The sequence below is a fragment of the Eufriesea mexicana genome, unplaced genomic scaffold (genome assembly GCF_001483705.2).
Source record: "Eufriesea mexicana isolate 0111107269 unplaced genomic scaffold, ASM148370v2 scaffold7923, whole genome shotgun sequence".
Taxonomy (NCBI): domain Eukaryota; kingdom Metazoa; phylum Arthropoda; class Insecta; order Hymenoptera; family Apidae; genus Eufriesea; species Eufriesea mexicana.
The window spans coordinates 195,830-201,465 of NW_016915754.1; the positions used below are offsets into that span (position 1 = coordinate 195,830).

The following is a 5,636-nucleotide window of genomic DNA, read 5'->3' on the forward strand; positions in this document are numbered from 1 at the left end:
AATTCTAATTTTTGAATAAATTTTGACATCGCCTACGAAGCACATAAAAATCTGATTGAATAAATATTTTTAAATCATTTATCAAAATACAGTACATAAAACATTAATACAAAGTTTGAAGAATCTCTCCATAGTAATTAAACATACCTTCCGTTTATTTGTCAGTTTTTATTATAGATTTCAATAAATAAATTTTAATAAACATTTAATAAAATATGCGTAGAAAATAGATTTGCAATAAGACGCTCTTTTATTTAAAAGAATAAATCCATAATTTCCGTACCAGGAAATTGACGGCTAATACAATATTTAATAAAAATTCGATTGCTCACTTTCCGCTCGTTAAATCCTAGTTGCATTCTAAAAGAAATCTTTTTGCACGTAACATACAGTTAACGCAATATACGCAGTATAACTGGGCCGTGTAAAAATTAAGAATCTTGTTACTGAATTGAACTAGAAGAAAGGTAGCTATACCCGTTCTAATTAGTACCTCTATCTTGTATCTTTCTCAAAATATGTTCTTAGAATTTCGATAATTAATTAATAATTCGAATGTCAGAAATGTAACTAAGAATTTCTCCTACTCTCGTATAACATTCCTCAAGTTTCCTTTTGAACTTGTAATTTATTTAGAATAATAAATTATGTAAATAATCGATATATTCTATCGCATTAGATTGAAATAAGAATAAAACCAATTATAATACGATTCCATAGCTCCAAACCCACAGTAGCTATTTATACCATACATTCGTTCCTGAAAGTCTGCGATCTATCGATCTAATACTATGGTAACTGCAATCTCCGATCCATAATGTGTGCATCTACAAACTATAATATCTTGTATGCGCATATAAACTTTGTGTTATACCCATGATTAACAAAATAAAGGAGTAACAGAATAAAAAGAAAAAACGTAACTTCAAAGATAAAAATCCTGTTTGGAAAAAATATAAAAATACTAAGAAGGAACGTGGTTACTCGTTTCGTTATCGACTAACTTACTATTAAATTTGTTACAATTTAGACTTCTAAATTTGTATTTGACATTATCATATATTCTTTACGATTTAATAAATAAAAGTGAAAATACGCTTGCGTAAGATTTTTCTTCGCACGATTCGGTCTGCAGATACAACGAAGGAACGAAATAAATTCGAGCAATTAGCGAAAAAGACAGAAGTAGTCGAAGCGAAAGCAGTAATCAACAAGGCATGTCGTGGCAGCGCGTGAACTGGCAATTATGTGGACCGATCGCGAGATCGCGATCAATTAATTTGCCGTCGAATTCGTCACGGCAGTGGCAGATGCGTCAATTCGCGGACTCCGCCGGCCATGAAACGACGAATCATCTCGGCGAGCCGCAGGGAAAAAGAGCTAAGTACAAAGTAATGGAGGGCCTCCGAAGGGAGGAAGACCGCTTCCGGCGGATACGCGTCATTTTTTGTCACAATCGCGACGACATCAGTAGCATTATAAGGAACAGTTCAAGAGGGTGCCGCTATGACTTCGTTTCGTATCGATAATGATCTCGAACCGACCGGTGACCGTCTCGCAACCAAGTGAAACGTATTTCGCTAGAGAGATCGTTTCGTCGCAACCGAACCGCGGCTAACGGAAAATTAATGAAGAGTGCGTTGTACCCTGCACGTTAGCCGTCCCCATCTGTTTCTTGCGCGCGCGGTAGATGAAGATGATAGGCGATGAAAGGGCGTCGAAGTCCAGGAAACTACGAAGCGATAATGGATAAAGGAATGCGCGAGCGGTCGAGCCTTCTGCCCAGGGGAGAACGAAACGGTCTTCGATGTTGGTCACCTATGACCAAGTTTACGACTCAAACGTCTAATTTTACTTGTTAATTGCACATTTCGTTGCGAAGGGAGGAATTAGAATTATAATTTGTCGCTGCATTTGTCGGTATTCTATTAAGCGATATTTTGATTTTCTGCAACTGCATTCTGCGATTAGAAGCTCGGAGTGGAATTTTATTTATTTATGGCGAATAAATAGGTAGAACGTTCGTTTCATTAATAACGATATGCACGTTGACGTTATTGCGGATACTTTCGTAGCAAGTTTTGATAATGTAGGAAATATTGTTATCCCGACGTGAAATTATTTTGGGTAAAGTGCCATTGGAAATGGATCATTTCTTGATCAAATATTTCTTTAGAAACGTAATTAAACATTTATAAGAGAGAATTAATCTGGAGAATATATTAATGTTCGCTCCGAGTAAACATTGCAGCGAATATTTTATTAATAAGCTACACCTAATAATGTATAAAGTTTCTTTAGAAAAATATAATACCGTTTATTTTATTTCTGTTATCCGTCAAATGAATTATTCCAGAGTCAAAGATTCTTTTAGATACAGGACTAAAAATTTATAAGAGTTTACAGCAATTTGTTTCTAATTTAAGAGGAACGATGTATCAAGGAGTCTGTAAAATATCTAAAAGATAAACGATACACCTGATGAATATGTTATTAGATCATTTCATATAGTTTACACAAACTTTACAGTAGGATCCCGATTATCCAGAGTATGCTGTTTACAAACGATAAGCGTTTGTACAGACAGGTGTATGTATCTGTGTGTACATAAGCTTCGTACCTTACGATTTCTTCCTGTTGCTACAAGATGTCTGTGCGAGATAAAAGGAATCTGGACAGATACAGAATAATTATCATTATGTTATATCAGGAAATAAATGTTTTAGGAAAAAAAAAAAATGTTAATCTAACATAGAAGATACGGTTTTAATTATTTATCCGATGCTCTTTGTCCCCCGATTAAACCGGTTACTCGAGATCCTACCGCACGTAAATACACGAACATAACTCTGCTTAGGTTTATTTATCAGATAAAAAATATACAAATATATAAAAATAATTCGATGTAAATTAGATTCCGATGCGTTGAAAAAACAAGCATAAAACGCGGGTTTGTAGATTTATTTATCTGTAACACGTGTAACACGGCGAAGCTAGTTTAAAGATGCAAGATAAAGTGACAGAGCAATTAAACGGTGCAACAACATTTACTTGTCTCGTTTAGTGACCTCGCTTGGCAAATTGATATCCATAGAAAGCGACGAGACAATCCGGGTAATCAACCACAGCGGTTTTTCCCCGGTTCGATACAAGCGATATCGCGAGTGAAAATCTCGTGGACGTTGCTCCGATCAGGATTCGCTCGGAAGGCATCACATCCTCATTAGCGGGGTCGAAAGTGTCGCCCGATCCCTTCTCGAATAGTTTCCGCGAGGCAGAGGTGCGCAAAACAGGCCAAACGGATGTCGAAGCGGAGAAAGAAGTCGCGGTGTCTGGTAGGCGTGCGTTCACGCCTACTAATTACGATTCTAGACGCTGTTATGCCCCCCTGAAAGCACTCTCGCCTCGAAGGCACCGCTGCTAACGAGAAAAACCCACACAGTATAGCCAATCGAAGTGGCACGCCAGGGTGAGAGTGGAGGACCGGTGCGAGGAGAGGGTGGAGACGGCCCTCGAGGCGAATCCGCAGGGTCCGCGAAGAAACTCGACTGATCCCGTCTCCTCTCTCCCTCTGCTACTCTCTCTCGTTCTCCCCAACGACCGGACCGCGCTGCTCCCTCGAGGAACCGAGTGACAAAAAGCCGCGTCTTAATGCAAACGCGCCGGCCCGGCCGTAACTCGTTAATTATAGGCCGCCTCTGATTGATCCGCGGCCACTTCGCCTCGGTGTCCGCGAGCGAATAACCGCAGCCAATGTACCGAGACCCTGTCGATATTCGGCGCGGCACGCGCGACCAAAAGCCTTCCTTTCGGCCTGTCGAAAAAATTAATTGAAAAATACCAAAGTCCACCGACCAACAGCTTACGAGCGCCGATGTCCCTACCAACTACGGCTAGACGTGTCAGCTTAGCGTGTTTCCTAGGACCCTGTCCTCTGCTACCCTGAATTCGTCACTGTCGCGTGGGATGAGGCGGACAGCGATACAATCTGACTGCGACTGTCAGAAATCGTTCTCCGTCGATGGCTGGGCTCAAGGGTTTCTGTCGCAGTGAGCACCGGAGATATCGTTACCTATCAAGAGCAAAAGGAGCATCGTCGATGTGAAATTTGACAATATTAACGTCGTGTCTTTTAGTTACGATGTAAATAACGCGAAGAAAATGAAATTCAAAATACCTTAACCCCTTATACTGAGATAACGAGTCCAACTAGTGAGCTTTTTATGCTAAACGCCATAAAGGTGAATTATACTCGCAATTTTTGACTAAAATTATATTTAACGTATTTTAATATGCGCGAGATTTGTATGAATCCTAGAAATTTTTATAATTTTATCGAGAATAAAATACGTATGTAGTGGCTAATTAAATTTAAATAATTCTACAATGCACAATTTCTTATGATTAAATCATAGTGCAAGGGGTTAATGCGATGATCCTTTTTTTATCGCGTAATATACGTAAACCAATTACACTAGAATTCTGCTCATGTTGAAAAAGTTGTGGATATAAATCTAACATATACTCCTGTATGAATTCTGGAAATCTCTTCTCTTTAATAGCTTGTCTAATATCTTTCATTAGTTTCACTTGGAATGCAATATTGTGAATAGATAACAAATGCCATGCAACTGTTTCTACTGTACAATATGATGATGATAGGCGCGTGTGTATGTTTTACAAGTACTACATTCACATAATTCATCTATTGGTCTCATATCCTTACAATATTAAATTTGCTTTAAATTTAATTGGCCAGTACGTATCAATGCACAACCAAATCTCGCCGTTCTTGTAGGAAATACACAGTCAAACATATCTACTCCCAAAGCAGAACAAATGACTAAATCAGTAGCAAATCCAACACCCATTGAATAACGTGGCTTATTTTTTTGGAAGTATACTTGTCGTAAGATATACCATTCTCCAAAATTCATCTTAGGTTCCCCACCACTTAATCCACCTACAGCATAACCATTTACTTCACGTTTAGTTAATTGATTTGCACATTCTGATCTAAGTTTAGGGTCAAGACCTCCTTGTACAATTGGAAATATACTTTGTTCATCTGATCTCTGATGTGCTTTCAAACATCTATCTAATCATCGAATTGTTCTATTCATTGCTACTTCTACTCTTGGTCCTGTTAATGTAGTTCTAACCACATCATCAAGTTGCATAATTATATCTGCTTCTATTGTATTTTGTATTTGCATAGATTTGTTAGTTTCTTGTATAATAATCGTATATTTGTTAAAAAATTATAAATTATACGCCTCTTATAACGTAACTGTTCATTCTCACGCTTCTTTTAACAAACTGAACTTTCTTATAACATATCAACTCTGATCCATAGCAACTGCACAACACCACGCATTCTAGATCTTCTACTCGCACTTCTAAAAACATACATATCTACATTCGTGCCATTACTCGACCTCACACATTTGCATTCACACTAATAAGACTAAATCCACAAAAGTATCACTTGCAACTTTACACTGTTATCGTTGCTTTATTTGACAATATAAGGGAGAAGAGACCTGGATTCTCGTTCAAATAATTCAGACATTGTGGGCTTTAAAGACTCTCACAACACAGTGATTGAAAATCGTTATGTTAGTAGATTATAAATT

General features: G+C 37.8%; 1 pseudogene; it reads right to left on the reverse strand.

Annotated features, from left to right (window-relative positions):
- Nucleotides 1-4,473: 4,473 nt before the first annotated feature.
- On the reverse strand, nucleotides 4,474-5,298 carry LOC108552750 (probable queuine tRNA-ribosyltransferase; annotated as a pseudogene).
- Between the last annotated feature and the right edge of the window lie 338 nt (nucleotides 5,299-5,636).